The sequence below is a fragment of the Camelus dromedarius genome, chromosome 25, assembly GCF_036321535.1.
Source record: "Camelus dromedarius isolate mCamDro1 chromosome 25, mCamDro1.pat, whole genome shotgun sequence".
NCBI classification, from domain to species: Eukaryota; Metazoa; Chordata; class Mammalia; order Artiodactyla; family Camelidae; genus Camelus; species Camelus dromedarius.
Window position 1 is genome coordinate 17518071 of NC_087460.1, and position 14477 is coordinate 17532547.

At 43.3% G+C, this 14477-nt stretch overlaps 1 protein-coding gene across 9 annotated transcripts in view; it reads left to right on the plus strand.

The window, feature by feature from the left end:
• PPFIBP1 (PPFIA binding protein 1) overlaps positions 1-14477 on the plus strand; it is a 153711-nt gene that overhangs the window by 6705 nt on the left and 132529 nt on the right. The window contains exon 1 of one of the 9 annotated variants that reach the window (XM_064479145.1): positions 4665-4683. The exons of the other annotated variants lie outside the window; for them this stretch is intronic. The gene's annotated coding sequence lies outside the window, so the exon portion shown is untranslated. Of the gene's footprint in view, positions 1-4664; positions 4684-14477 lie in introns of those variants that run through there. 9 annotated transcript variants of the gene reach the window in all.

Below are 14477 nucleotides of genomic sequence, written 5' to 3' on the forward strand. Positions count from 1 at the left end.
TTTATTTTTATAGCATATTAATGTCCATTTTACAACATTCATGCATTACTCTTGAAATGTAAAAAGTATGAAAGTTTAAAAAATCAATTTGTTGGGCTTTTGGTGGTGTTAGAAGATTGTATGATGAATTAGTAAATCATGCAGTGAACTTGAGCAAAGGGTTGTGTTTAGTGGGATCCCACTGGAGGAGGTGGGGTTTGAATGGGCCGTGAAGGATGAATAGGAGATTTTGAGGAGGCAGGGCGGGGAGAGGAGCACACTTGGGTTTGGAGCAAAAGGTAGAATATGGTGAAATTAGTTTTAAGAGAAAGGTAAGATAGAGCGATATTGTTAAAAGGAGTAAGATATTCTCTAGTTAGATCTTAAAGGGTTTTAAAGAGAGTGACAAGACTATGCTTTAAAATGAGAATTTTTGTGTGTAAAGTGGGGAGGGATGTGAGAACTATCACTTTATAGAAATGACTCTTGAAGTAGTATGTTGGTTGTTAGGAGGGTATGTGTGGTGAGGGCAGTGGGGAGGGATAGGACCACCTTAAGAAAGGTACACAGCTTGAATTTTAATGAGAAATATGATGAATTAAGATTTGAAGTTTGAGATTCCATCATGACCCACAATAACCTACCTTCATTTTCTCATTGTGTAAATGCATAAAATGATAGAACCTGTCTCATTAGGTTTTTAGGAGAATAACAGCAACAACGATAATAATGTTTACCTAGCACTTGGTATGTACCAAGCACTCATCTAAGTGTCTTACCTGTTTTAACTTAGATTTAATCCCTACATCAGCCCTGAGGAAAGGTCCTGTTCTTATTCTTATAGATGAGAAATCTGAGGCACAGAGAGGCTAAGGGAATTTCCTGAGGTCACACAGATTGTGTGTATTGGACTTGGGATTTAAATGCACTTACATTCAGTCTCCTGGGTCAATATCCTCAGCCTCTTCATATTCCTGCCACTGGCTTAGTTCTGTACTTGGCCTGTTAGAAGCTATCAGGAACTGTTTGTTGATTTTATTCATATGAAGGTGTGAAGCAGGAATTTAGAAATTCAGGTTTGGAGTTTCAGTCAAAACCCTGGAGGGCTGGACCATCTCCATACGGCTGCTGCTTCAGGACTAAGAGTAGCTGAACTTGCCAAAGAAGAGGACGTAGAATCAAAACAGAAGCAAGTCCACAGCCTTCAGGGAACCCTTGACACGTGGACACGGTCAGGCCAAAAAAAGTCATTACAGGGGTTAGAGCAGGAGCGACCAGAGAGGTGGAGGATGGTGGTGCACAGGGATGTTGTGCACCCAACACAGTGGACTGGCCACGCCATCCAATGCAGCAGACCCGTTATAGGGATGGTTTGAGAAATGGCAGCCACCAGGACATCCGTGAACTGGGAGAGCAGTTTCAGCAGCACAGTAGAGGCAGAATGCAGAGTGCAGAAACTGAGGACTGCAGGGCAGGTGATGAACCGCAGGTGGTCCCGTTAGCCCTGCCTATCAAGGAGTTGAACAGGGGGAGACACGCTCTGACAGCGGGTTTAGGGACGGTGCAGGCAGAGAGGCTGGTATGAGAGCAGCTAAAGAGAGTGAGGAAGGAGTGCAGGGTCTGGCGAGGAGGACCGGGACAGATCATCAGAGTGCTTCTTCAGAGGGAATGAAAGCAAGGATGGGGGCGAATTGAAAAACTAAATGTGATTGGAAGAGATAAGAGTTGAGTGAGTTCACTGCAGGCAGTCTATTTTCTTTTCAGTTTAATAGGAGGCAGTGAAAGGAAATTCGTAGACAAGTAACTCAGGCTCCTGAGAGGCTGGCTCTCGGGCTGATGGGGACAGAGGAAAAATTTGAAAGAATGACAGAAGTCTCTCATCTAAACAATGCAAACTGACACTTTTGCCAGGATGTGTCTCCGGGCAGGAAATCCATTTACTGAAGTGGAAAGTAGTGGTGCAAAAGAAGAAGAGGAGGGTGAAATGAGACAAAGGAAAACCTGACTGTATTTGAAGGAGGAAGTTTTAGACACCAGACTGGTTCGCAGAGCAACCTCCCAGGGGAAACCTGAGTGCTCTGAGTGACGAGAAACAGCCTGGTTCTGGAACCACAGCCTGGGTTTGGTTAAAACCAAACCACCAGTGCACCAGGAAATACTCTGTAGGGGGGATGTGTCCAGCAGAGAGCCCTCCACGTTACATGCTGCTCCTGGTGAGGTCTTTTTTTAACCTTCAGTTAAACTAATTATTTCTAGAAGGATCTTTATCTGAGGAGACATTGGGTCGTGGTGTTTCAGCAGATTTGTTGATGTAATGACATGAATGAGATGGAAAAGGGCTGAAGCAGTCTGATAATTAAGAAAGTGGTACAAAAAATCAGCACCACTTCCATCCATCCATAGGTAGGAGTTTTGAGGGTTACCTTGAGCCACATCAGTAAAATCGTACCCAAGTGTGGGCAGCGTATTTAGATGGGCATAATATTCTTGAGTTCACTGGTCCTCGGTGCAGCCAGCTGCACGATTTGTGGAGCCCAGCCTAAGATGAAAACGTGTGACCCCTTGTTCAAAAGCAGGAAAAAGCACTGTTAAAGGTACTAACGTGCAGAGCTTTTCCTTTTCTTCTGTAGTTCTCTCTTCACTCATCATGGTGTTTATTCACTGTTTAATGTCATTCCAAGTGAAGGAAAATTAAAACTCAGCATGGATTTTGTTGTGCATCTTTATATTGTGCAATGTCCGTGTTAAGTGCAAGTATAAGAGGATTTGACACTTGCAGGATTACTAAAATCACACACTTCGTAGTAGTTTGTAAATGCAGTTGTGTAATTTTCTTCCTGGAACAGAGGAAACACTGCACACAGCTAACTCACTAGCCTTATGTCACTTCTCGAACGGTGCCCAGTCTGTCATCCTTCGCTTAAGTGAGGGAAGGACTGAAAGGACCAAGAGCTGTGAGTTGTTCTATTTCCCCTTTCCATCTGTGCCATCATTTTCAGGGTAAGTGTTGGTTAATACAGAGGAGCAAGAGGATATGTAAGGATTCCTTGGTTGTTTGTGTTTCTTAGAAAGACACTGCCTTGTTTCTGCATGTACAGCAAGTTCTGGTTCGAATGGAAAACTTGGAGCTGTCATCACCCTCCCACCCGCTTACTCAGTTGTATTTGTAACATACTTACCTTGAACTCATTTGGAGTCTTGCAGAACTCCATGCATCACAAGTCTGCTGGAATTCTGAAATTCTGTGCTTGCCGGGCATTGCAAACACCACGTGTGAATGGGGTGGCAAGGAATGTTGGCCACGCATGCAGAACAGATCTCCTCTGCTCACGTGCACGCTCCATTGTGCCATTAGATCTCATTGGCAAAACACAAGTTCAAAATGCAAATTATTAGGACTCTCGACGATGAGGGCAGCAGAGCATTAAACCAGGTGCGGGGCCTTTCTGAGCAGAGGGTTCTATGTGTGACAGCAGTTTACAAGTCCACAAAGATGGCTCTGGTTCTTAGAAGTCAAAAGCTCACTTTTAAGCCTGAGCTATCCTCTGATCTTTATTTTTTTTTTTTTAATTGTAGTATAGTCAGTTTACAATGTTGTGTCAGTTTCTGGTGTACAACATAGTGTTTCAGTCATACATGTACATACATATATTATTTTGATCTTAAAGTCTCAAGGATCAAAGTTTATAGTGGGTCAGGTTTGTGTCTGGTATCCTAGAGACCCCCTTCCTGGCTATTAGCACTGTCATTTTTGCCTTTCAAGTATTTTTTGGACTCACTCTCCATCCCCTCCACCAGTGCCTTGGTTTACACCCTCCATCATCTCTGATATAAACCCTGCAGTTAGTCTGTTCCCTGTATTCTGCACCTCATCGTCAGGCAAATCTTCCCCATAAAGCCTTTGGTACAAGGCCACCCTGCCTGGTCCTTCTGGTCCTTTCTTTGGCCTGGGGGGACAGCTTAGAGCAGAGTCCTCATACGGATGGGCCTGGAGGGAGACTACATGGAGACAGCTTTGGTTTGAATCACAAAGTATTTTAAGAAACTTACGGCAATAGTTGAATTTTGGGAGAATTCACCAATTGAAATTCAGAATTAAAAAGGATAAGACTCTGGGTGCTAGTTTCCTTGTGCTGTGCTGGTGCCCTAGAGACCAGGAGGACCTGCGGACATGGGCAGGATGACGGTCTCCTTTTTTTCTGACAAAATCTTCACATTTGTAGATCTGAAGCATGTGTTTGCCTGTGGTTCTCAGGGATGCTGTGGAGCAATTGGAACGGAATGCTGAGCTTTTAGTCTGAGAAGTTAATTTCTCCAACTTGATGATGTAAATTGGGTGTATGCTTTGTAACAGCCTTTTTTTTTTTTTTTAAAGCCCTTGATTGCTTTTTTGGGAGAAATGTTTCCTAGGTCTCGCCTGGCCTGTGTCACCACTGTGTCACTGTGATGTCACTGTGTCGCTTGTGACCTCATCTGATCTTGACCTCTTTCTCCAAGCTCGTCTTCCCTGCCCGCCTGTGCTCAGGCCCAGGCTCTGCCCCCCCTGGACTGCTTTAAGGCTGCTCACTTTTCTCCTTTTCCTATTGATTGTCTCTTGGCTTAAACCCTCCTCTTTCCTCCAGCCCCGCCCTTAAAGCAGTTTACCAGGGGACCCTTGCTGAGAGCATCTGTCTGAGCTCAGCCTGAAAACTCTGCTGGAAGCAGGTAATTACATTTTTTGAGTTTTAAATGCTCGAGTACCAAGTGGGTGGTGAGTTCAGGTTGATTTTGAAGGTTCCTTCCAGCCCAGTGATTTTGAAATGCCGTGATCCTTCCAATGCCCGTGCCTGTTTATTTCCTTGCCATTGGTATCTAGTTGGTTTCTGAAGTTGTACTTTGTGATAGGAGCTTTGCCAACACTGTCTCAATTACGAGGGTGGCAGTGGTGTTATCTCCATTTTACAGATGAGGAACCTGAGGGTTTTCTCTAAAACTGATGCTCCAAATGGCTTATGTCTGGTTATCTGATTTCTTCAAATAGATTGTAAATTGTTGGAGCCATGACTACCTGTGCTGCTGGGCCCTGCTGCCCAGCAGGGACTCAGTAAGTGTTTATGTGACAAGATTCATTCATTTGGCCAATATGCACTGAATCCTAGACGAGGCTCCATGAGGGTGCAGAGGAGATAGGCCTCTGACCTGTGCACAAAGACAGGATAGAGTTTTTGATCTATTTTGTGGGGGATAGGGGGCAGCGCAGTAATTTGACTGATTTTAATGGAGGTACTGGGGATTGAACCCTGGACCTCGTACACCCTAAGCACTCACTCTACCACTGAGCTATACCTTACCTCCTAGAGTTTTTGATCTTGGGCTGTGGATTTAGATGGACATATACCTGTGTCTCAGTTTCCTCATTTGTAAATTGGGGACAGTAACAGTATGTAATTTGTAGCGGTGGTTTTAAGCCGGGTTGACTTTGCCCTGTAGGAGTCATTTGGCCATGTCAGAAAACACTTCTGGTGTCACAGCTGGGGCTGGAGGGAAGACTGACTTTTAGTAAGAAGAGTCCGGGGACAATGCTGAATAACGATGCCCGGGACAGCGCCCTCCCCAACCCGATGACGAAGAAATACCTGGCCCCAAAAGTCAATGCCGCTGAGGTTGAGAAATCCTGCCTTATGGGGTCTTGAAGATGAAACAAGATAATGAACGCAGAGAGTTTGTCATAGTTAACTATTGCTCTAAGAAAGCCAATTCAAAGACTGCAAAATCCGCTTTTGAAAGGGCAAACCCTCAAAAGCTTAATTTCAGCAACATCTGTGATTCTTGCTAAGGAAAAGCCTTATGTTAAAGATTTCATGCTCTCCTGCTCAGAAGTGACAGACTCACTGGAGAAGAGCGTGTGTGTTACACTGTGTACTAACAAGGGCTGGCATGGATGTATCAAAGCTGCGAAAACAATTACTAATTTTTAGGGTGTTCCTGGTAAACTTCCTGCTTGCTGAACTGGTTTGTTCTGTGGAGATAATTTTGGTGTGTGGCTTTAAATCCTCTGATGGAAAATGTTTTGGTTAGTGAATTTCCAAAATATGTTTTGATAAGTGGGACATGAAAAGTTTTTGTTTTCACATCAAGAAGCCTATTGTTTCTGGAGCCCTAGATTTAAAACAAAGCTGCTTTCCCACTATTTAGCTGCCTTACCTGCCTACTGCCCAGTGTTTTGGTATTTGTAAGAGTGACTTAGCTGTTGGACTTCCACTTACTGTTTGTTTTTGTGTGTGTGTGTGTGGATTTGAAGTTGAGACTGTTGTTTAAATTTTTCATAATTATTAAAGTAATATATGATACGTATTTACATGTAATATAATGTATATGTGCAGTCAAACTGTAATAATTCTACCTAATAAAACTGAAAAAGGAAAAAAATACAATTATTCTTAAAAAATACTGTAAAAAATAATTTAAAAAAAAGTGATATATGCACCTTCTAGAAGATTTGAGTAGTATAGAAAAAAACAAAGACACAGTTAAAATCCTCAATAATACTGCCACACAAAGGTACAACTACTGTTGGTGTTTCCTTCCATTTTTTCCATTCATATTTTATTCCATATTTGAAATACTCTAATTTTGTGTCCTTTATTTAATTTTTTTTTTAATTGAAGTCTGGGCAGTTGACAATGTGTGTCAATTTCTGGTGTATAGCACAGTGCCTCAGTCATACATATGCATGAATAAATTCATTTTCATATGCTTTTTCATTATAGGTTACTATAAGATATTGAATATAGTTCCCTGTGCTATACAGAAGAAACTTGTTTATTTTATATATAGTTTATTTTATTTTTATTTATTAGATGTATGTTTTAATATTTTCAAATCTCAAACTCCCAATTTATCCCCTTCCACCCCTTTTCCCCTCTCTGGTAACCATAAGTTTGTTTACTATGTCTGAATCTGTTTCTGTTTTGTAGATAAGTTCATTTGTGTCTTTTTTTTTTTTTCTTCTTCTATTAGATTCCACATGTAAGTGATATCATATGGTATTTTTCTTTCTCTTTCTGGCTTACTTCACTTGGAATGACGATCTCCAGGTCCTTCTTTATTTTTGTTTAACATTGTTTTATTTGCATTTCCTCACACTACCACAATATCTCTAAGTATTATTTCTAAGGACTGTAAGATATTCTATCAATGGGTATTTTGATGATTTATTTAATCCCATTACAGAACTTACAGCCTGTTTTCAACTTTTGATGAGCATCTTTATGCAATTTCAGATCATTTCAGATCATTCCCGTCTTTACAGGAAATGACCAGAAGGAGAACCAAAGGGTGTGGGTCACAGTGCCTGAGTATCTTGATTGATATTGTAGTAGTTGCCAAAAATTTTCAACTAATTTTTGCTGCCATTAGCAGAGTGATAATTCCCATTTTAATAACATTTGATAACTTTCTAGGAGAAAAGGTATTTGTTTTTCTTTTTTATTTGTTAGTCATGAACTCAAATGTGTCTATGACCTTTGGCTATATTTCCTGTTTAACAAACTGTTCATGTACTTTCCCCATCTGTGTTTCTTATTTGTCATAAACCCTAGTAACCCTTTCTCATAGTTTTGGCAGATATTTTCACCTAGTCGTTTTTTTCCTTTGTAATGTTTAAAAATTTGTTTTCAGTGATGCAGAAGTTTAAAATTTTATGTAGTCAAACCTGTTGATTTTCTTTCCCACCTGGGGTCTTCAGCCTTCCTTGGTCTATACTCATATGAACCCTTTCTGCTCTGAAGTCACTATGTTGAGTCATCAGTGTTTAAAATTATTTTCAAATAGACTGTTACAGAGTTTCCTAATGAGGATAAAAGTGTTTAGTCTCATATGGGCACCCGTTATGCATGGACACATGTATGTGTGTGTGTATGTGTGTGTGAGAGAGAGAAAAAGAGAGAATAGGGAAAACTGAGGTTCTTGTTGGGCTCATCTATTTGGTTTTGTTTTTGATTTCCTTTCTCTCAGGGTGGAAGTGAGCTTACTGCAGGCAGGGGCATCCCCTAGAGATCCCCAAGCTGGTTGAGCAGACTGTGGCTGTGCTCGGCACTGAGTTGGCCCACGACAATTTATTTGTTTAGTGCAGGAGTAGGTAGACTGAGCCGAGAGCAGGGCCCCATCAAGTTCCATTCTCTTGGGCTCCAGACTGGGTGGTGGTGGCTCCCTGCCCTGTGGCTGGACTCCGACAGGAGCCCGCAGCCCTGTTCACCGGCGGGTCACCAGCTGCATTAGCCGAAGCCCTAAGAGGGAGGTAACAATTACAACCAGGGCTCACCTGTTTTGCAAAGCCCTTTCACTCGGGCTTTTTTTATATGCTTCTCACCTCAACTTTATGAGGTTAAGTACTATTTTCATCTCCATTAATTTGGAGGAAATCACCACTCAATAGAAGCATAATTAAAATCTGAATCTTCTGACTCCAGAACTAATCCTCTCTGCTTATGAAACAATTCCATCATTGTAATTTCTGGTTATAATTTCTTGGCGATGCTACTGGGCAAAGGGTAGTAGTAGCTGTTTTAGGTTTTGGTGTCAGGCATAGCTTGGATGGAATCCCTAGGGAGTCATGTCTTAGCATTGTGACTTGGTTTTCTCACCTCTAAAATGGGAACAATAGTGTCTATCTTGTAGAAATATTAGGTTAAACTGAGGTAGTACGTGCAAGATGCCTAGCACAGTATCTCACCCATTCACTGCGGGAGCTCAGTAACAAATGTTTCCTGGTCTCAAAGTGGAATATACTGCTACTCTTTTTTGTTTAAGAAATTCAGAATGGTTGGTAAACCTGCTCAGACTTGCGAAATTTTAGTAATTGTAATTCATGGTTAAGTGCAAGAAACGTTTCTTTGTCTGCCCTGCTTACTTTCTCGTTCGATAGATTTTCTTTCCTGGTGTGGATAAATCACCGACTTGTCTGAAATCCTTCTGCTTGGAAAATTTCATGATGACCCTCCAGTTTAGGACTATACTCAGAGCCAAAATGAAACATGTTTTGTCTGTGTGTTTATGTAAAAAGCCCAGACAGCTCTTTGGAAGGGCAGTAGCAGTCATTCCTTTACACATAGTTGAGAATTTTGGCGTTATTCATGGAGTTGTGACTTGCCCTTGTATCAGAAACATACAGGTAATAGAACAGCCTTTAAAAAAAAGTTGTAGAAGATCATGAGAAAAGACTAAATAACTCAGGAGAAGAATTGTTAAATAAATCTTCATTTTTCATACCATCTAAAAGTTGGGTTAGATCTGACTGACCCTTGTGCTAGACCTTGTTAACCACTCTAAAAAAAACTTCGCTAATGTTATTTCTGCCTGAAGAATTTCAGCATGAGGGTTGTCTTGCCATTTGACCTCTACTATATTTTTATTCAGACTTTTCCATTTTAATAGAGTCAAGTAATTATAAATGTCATCTTAGAATTATACTATAATCCAGTGCAGTCTTGTTTCTGTGGAGTAAAAGATACCCTTTGGGAATCTTTGAAATATGCCTTGGACCTTCTTATTTTTTTGTCCCTGAAGCCATGGTTGCATTTTCAACAATACATCAACTTAGTAGTGAAACAGGGGAAAGGTTAATGAAGATAGGGCTTTATTGGGTTAATAACGAATGCTCTTGTTACTCTTCTGGGAAATTGAGACCCGTTGCTCTATGGTTTTTCCATTCCCTGTCCCCTCTTTAGTAGTAACTGGGAGACAAAGATGGGAAAGCCTTTTAAAATATAATTTATAATAAATGCGTAACTTAAGAGTTGCATTTTTATATAATTAGTGCCATATGTATATGCTCTACGTAAAGCATGGATACAGTTAAGGATCAGTGATTAAGTGAAATTTACATGATTCCTAAGTTCCCTTTTATGCCCCGAGTTCAAGGATCAAAGTGAGGGACCTGTTGGCCAAATCTTGTGACTGTTGCAAACAGAGTGTAAGTACATTGTAAAATACCACACCCAATTCTAATGGTCAGCAGGCAATTGTTTTCCTAAAATTCCGGGCCGACTGTTTTGATTTCTTAATTTGCAGCCAAAGTGGATATTTGGGTGCAGAGGCAGTAGTGGTGATAATGGTGAAGAGGGTAGATTCAGTCTGGAAGAATGAAATTGGTGTTGCCGTGTCTACTGATTCACAGGATACAAAGGACTTAAAAGACCAGGCTTTGTGATCCTGAGACGACAATCCAGTTGGGCAGCTCTGTGCCAATCACTTCAGCCAAACTATTTTGGCACCGGCCCTTTGAACAAAGCCTGAGAACCCAGCAAGTTTTACCAAGCATTTCTTGTTGCAGCTGGCTGACTTATGGGCAGATAGAGTAATTAGCTCTCATTAGGCCTCCTACAAACTGTAATGCATCCACCTGAGGCAGAGAGAGAGGCTTGCGTCTGTTCTGAAAACTTGAACATCCCCACCTGATCTCTTTAGTCCCCAGCGTTTTTGTATTGCAGAAGCAGAATGCCAACTTGGCAGGAGTAAAATCCACCAAGTGCCTCAAATGACAGTGGCAAAACCTCCTGACCAGGGTTGGAAGGCTTTTCTGAGAATGATGACCGAGTCTGAGAAATTGGTGAGCTTGAAGTTGAAAGCTTTTTCTTCTTTTCCCCCATCTTGTGGATGCAACTCACACGAACCAGGTTAGTCACAGACACTGAACACTGGTAGTCCTATAACTTGATCCCATTAGCCTCCTGTCAGCCGTGCTTCAAAAGCTGTGGTCTCTGTCAACAAAGAGTCTGGAGTGTCAAGTCGCTGAGAGAGAGGGACAGCTCTGATGGTGATTTGTGACCCTGTTCAGGACCCAAGGCCATTGGTATTCCTTGTTCCCATGAGATAAAGGTCTGTAGTAGGAAGGTGGGAACCAGGGAGGCAGAAGGAGGGAGGCAAGATTTTGGGGCTTCATACACAAACCTGGAGAAATATATAGACAAATTGCCATGGGAAAAAAACCCTGAAACAGGAATCTGGCAATCTGAGCCCAACATTGATGAGCTAGTCACTTACCCAGGCAAAAACTTGAGATGGTAATACCAGCTGTGAGCATCAGATGAGACAATGTATAAAAAGCTATAAAACACTAAGAAGTAGTGTGACTTTTACGTTGAGTTATTCATAGAGGGTACATCGGCTACTTTTTCTTTTTAATGCTCTGAACCCAAATCTCTATAGTAAGATGCAGACGCCGAGCAGGTCCTTGTTTTCCCCTGACTTCTACTCCTGTGACACTCCTGACCCCACTGGACTGGTGACCCCTGGGTAGTTCCTGGAGGTTTTCTGGGAGCGGGCACTGCCTCCTGGGCAGCCCGGGTGCAGTAGCTCTTGACTCCTGCTCTCCGAGGGCCGCAGTAAAGATTAGTACGGAGTCATCGGTAATCCATCAGCTCCAGGAATTGTTCCCGGTGATTGAAAGTTTGGAATGTTGGGGTTCAAGTCATCAGGACTCATTTTCATACTTACATGTGCAACTGTTCTTTTCAAGTAGCTTTAGAGTAAAGATTTCCTGGGATCTGAGGTTATAAGCAAGTGTGTTTTATGGAGGGAGAGGAGGTCCACTATAATGGTTAGGGGTGAAAAGCACAGATCCGCCGCCGCCTACCCCGCCCCTGCCGTGCCCTGGTGTTGGTTTCAGTACCACGTGATGCTCTGATATCAGCACAGATGACCGGCGAGTCTCACCTCCCTTACTTGTGATGCTCCTGTCCTGTTGACCGCATTGGGTGGGTGTTCAGAAAGTGAGCTGAGCTGATTACCCCAAATTTGTGATTTTTAAACGGACTCACAGGTACTTTTCAAATACTGTCTTGGGCCTTCACTGGACCTCTGACAGCACGTGTTTCTCTAGGGCCCTTAATGTCCTCAGTGCAATGTAAACAATGACTTCTTACGCTTAGAAAAACTGCTCATCTTTGGTTGGATTCGCTGGAAGCACGCCAGGTGTTGGATGCTCAGGGAGTTTAAGGGCGAGGACAAGCTGCCTGGCGATGTGGGTGTACCTGAGGCCCTGCTGCCTGTAATGGGGAGCTCTGGAGCTGGGTGGCCCTTCCCAGTTGTCTCTGAGTGAGGCAAAGGGCTGGACCTCTGTTTTCCTGAATCAGCTCAGTTGTTGGCAGCTGGCCGCCCCTCTTGGGAGCGTAACTTTGAGTGAAGTAGTGTCTTGCAGCTGGCTGAGGGCTTTCCCTGGGAACCAACAGCAGCCTGGGATGGGCACACTGGCCCTACACATGAGGTCTGGTCGGAGCACAGCAGGGACCACGACCCTGTCCCAAAGAATCTAAAAGAAAGAAAAAAACAGAAACAGACAAAATATGTAGCACCGAAATCCCACCAGGTTGGTAAGTCCCTTTATCTGCAAAGTTAGAGTTTGCAGCCTTTAGCAAAACTGAAGGAAGAGGTCCTACCCTTTTGTCAATGATAAATCAAACAGACCTCTAGCCTCTCAGAAGTTTATGAGCCACTTGGATAATATTTACACCTGGTTATAGTGTAGCAGGGACCGGCTTCTATATTTGTGAAATGACTGGCCTGTAATTGAATAATTTTTCCCAAGCATGAATTATTTCATGTTTGGAATATTAATATGTGTATATAAATGCAAGTGTGCCTGAGATATTTAATTCATGTTGAATTTGTAGATGTAATGGGTTACCTGCCATCGTAAAAGGCAGGTAAGGCACACACACCATGAAACCCAGAACATCCCAGAGGACCGTAGGGATGGGGGGCGAACCCGAGAGAGTCTAGCTTTTGTTGAAGTGACCTGATACAGCATTTTAGTCATGGGTGAGGAGGATGATTTAGGAGTTCTGTTGCCAAAGGACAAGTTAATGCACTTGAAAAAAAATGAGTCAGTTTTCTGGCATTTCCAAAAGCCAGTTGTACTCAGCAAGCGTCTGGAACCGTCTGGTATGGTTTGTGGTGTGAGTGGGGCGAAGAAACAAGGCCAAAGTCGTACATAATCTCTTTCCAACTGCAGAGTAAGTCAGTCGCATCTGCAAAAGTGAGCCCTGTTCTTCTGCGTGTCCTGTCTTCTAGTAAGGGAAGGACGTGGTGGGTTCAGCCGACCCATTGTCTCAGTAGTTTGAGTCGTGGATGATTTGGACCTGGTACCGGCACGGGTGATGGAGTTTGTGTGTTCTGACCCATGACCCTCACTTCCAGTGAGCACCCCCTTCAGCTCCTTTGTGCCCCTTGTGCCTTTGCCTCGATCTGCGTTATCCCCCGGGTGCTCCGTGATGCCAAGTCACGGGAGATGTTGCTAGCCTGCTTTAATTACGGGTGAAGTGGAGAGAGAAACAGGTCACTGCCCCGAATTCAGAAACAGAACAACTCCAGCTGCTTTGGCTTGAGGTTCTGCATTCAAAACATACATCCCTCAACCTCTTGGAGGGACGTGACGGTTTGGTGATGGCGTGCGAAGTGGGTGATGTACCAGCTGGTTTACCATATTGCCTAGAAGTGGGAGACAGAGTAAAATAAAAGGCTCTCCAGGTTTCTTCAGATGAGAAGGAAGTTAATGCAGCAGAGTGACTGCTGTAGAGGGAAGGCTGAGGGAGACTCGAACACTCGGCGTGTTTTCTTGAACCTTCCACTTGGATGATCCTTCTCTGGGTGATCCCTGGGGGCTCAGGTGATCTGGTGGTGCGAGGGACAGACCTCCTACTTGGAGGCAAGGAACGTTGTAACGTTGTTCAGGTCTTCCGCTGGCTTCTCCATCCCTCTAACATGCCTGCTCATGTGCATTTATCATTGGCGTTCTGGAAAATTCAGATGAGGAATCTCCAACTATGACTTTTCATTGTGACTCACATCTGCAAAGGATGAATAAGAGAGAGTTTCTTGGCCAGGAAGTGCAGTCCTGGGTAGAGAGAAATAACTGTGGTTAGGAGAGAAACTGTTGAAGAACCAGAATCTTTTAAAAAGAGAAAAGAAAAAGGTGGAGGAAGCCTATCGGGAAAAGGAAGGACCAGAGGTGATCTGCAGGGTGTTGCCTGGAGCTCTGGGAACTACATCAAGATGGAGCAAAATGGAAAAAGGTCAAATAAAAAACACAGCCTGTTGGGGCTGGCCGGAGGCCAAGGGCAGAGGCAGCACTCCCTGGGCTTGGAAACCCGCTGAAAAGACACCTACAGAACCACCCCATCTGCTGCCCCTTTTGTCTCTATCTGCCTGGAGCAGGACCTGACACACTCCTGGCAAGGATGCTGCTTGGTGAGACCTTGGAGTTTAGGAGAACCTGGCCCCCTTCCCCTGCTGATGTTCATAGCCAGGAGAAGACATGGTGGTTAAGGACACAGGCTTTGGAGCCAGGCAGATTTCTGTGCCTTATTAAGGTGTGACTTAAACGCTGGGCCTCAGAAAACAGGAATGCTGAGAAGCTCAGCTGTATTTCATAGGGTGGTTGTGAAGGGTTTAGCGGAGCTTAATGAAGTAAGTGCTCAAAACTGGGTAACTTACCACATGTCAAGAATTGTAACTGGATT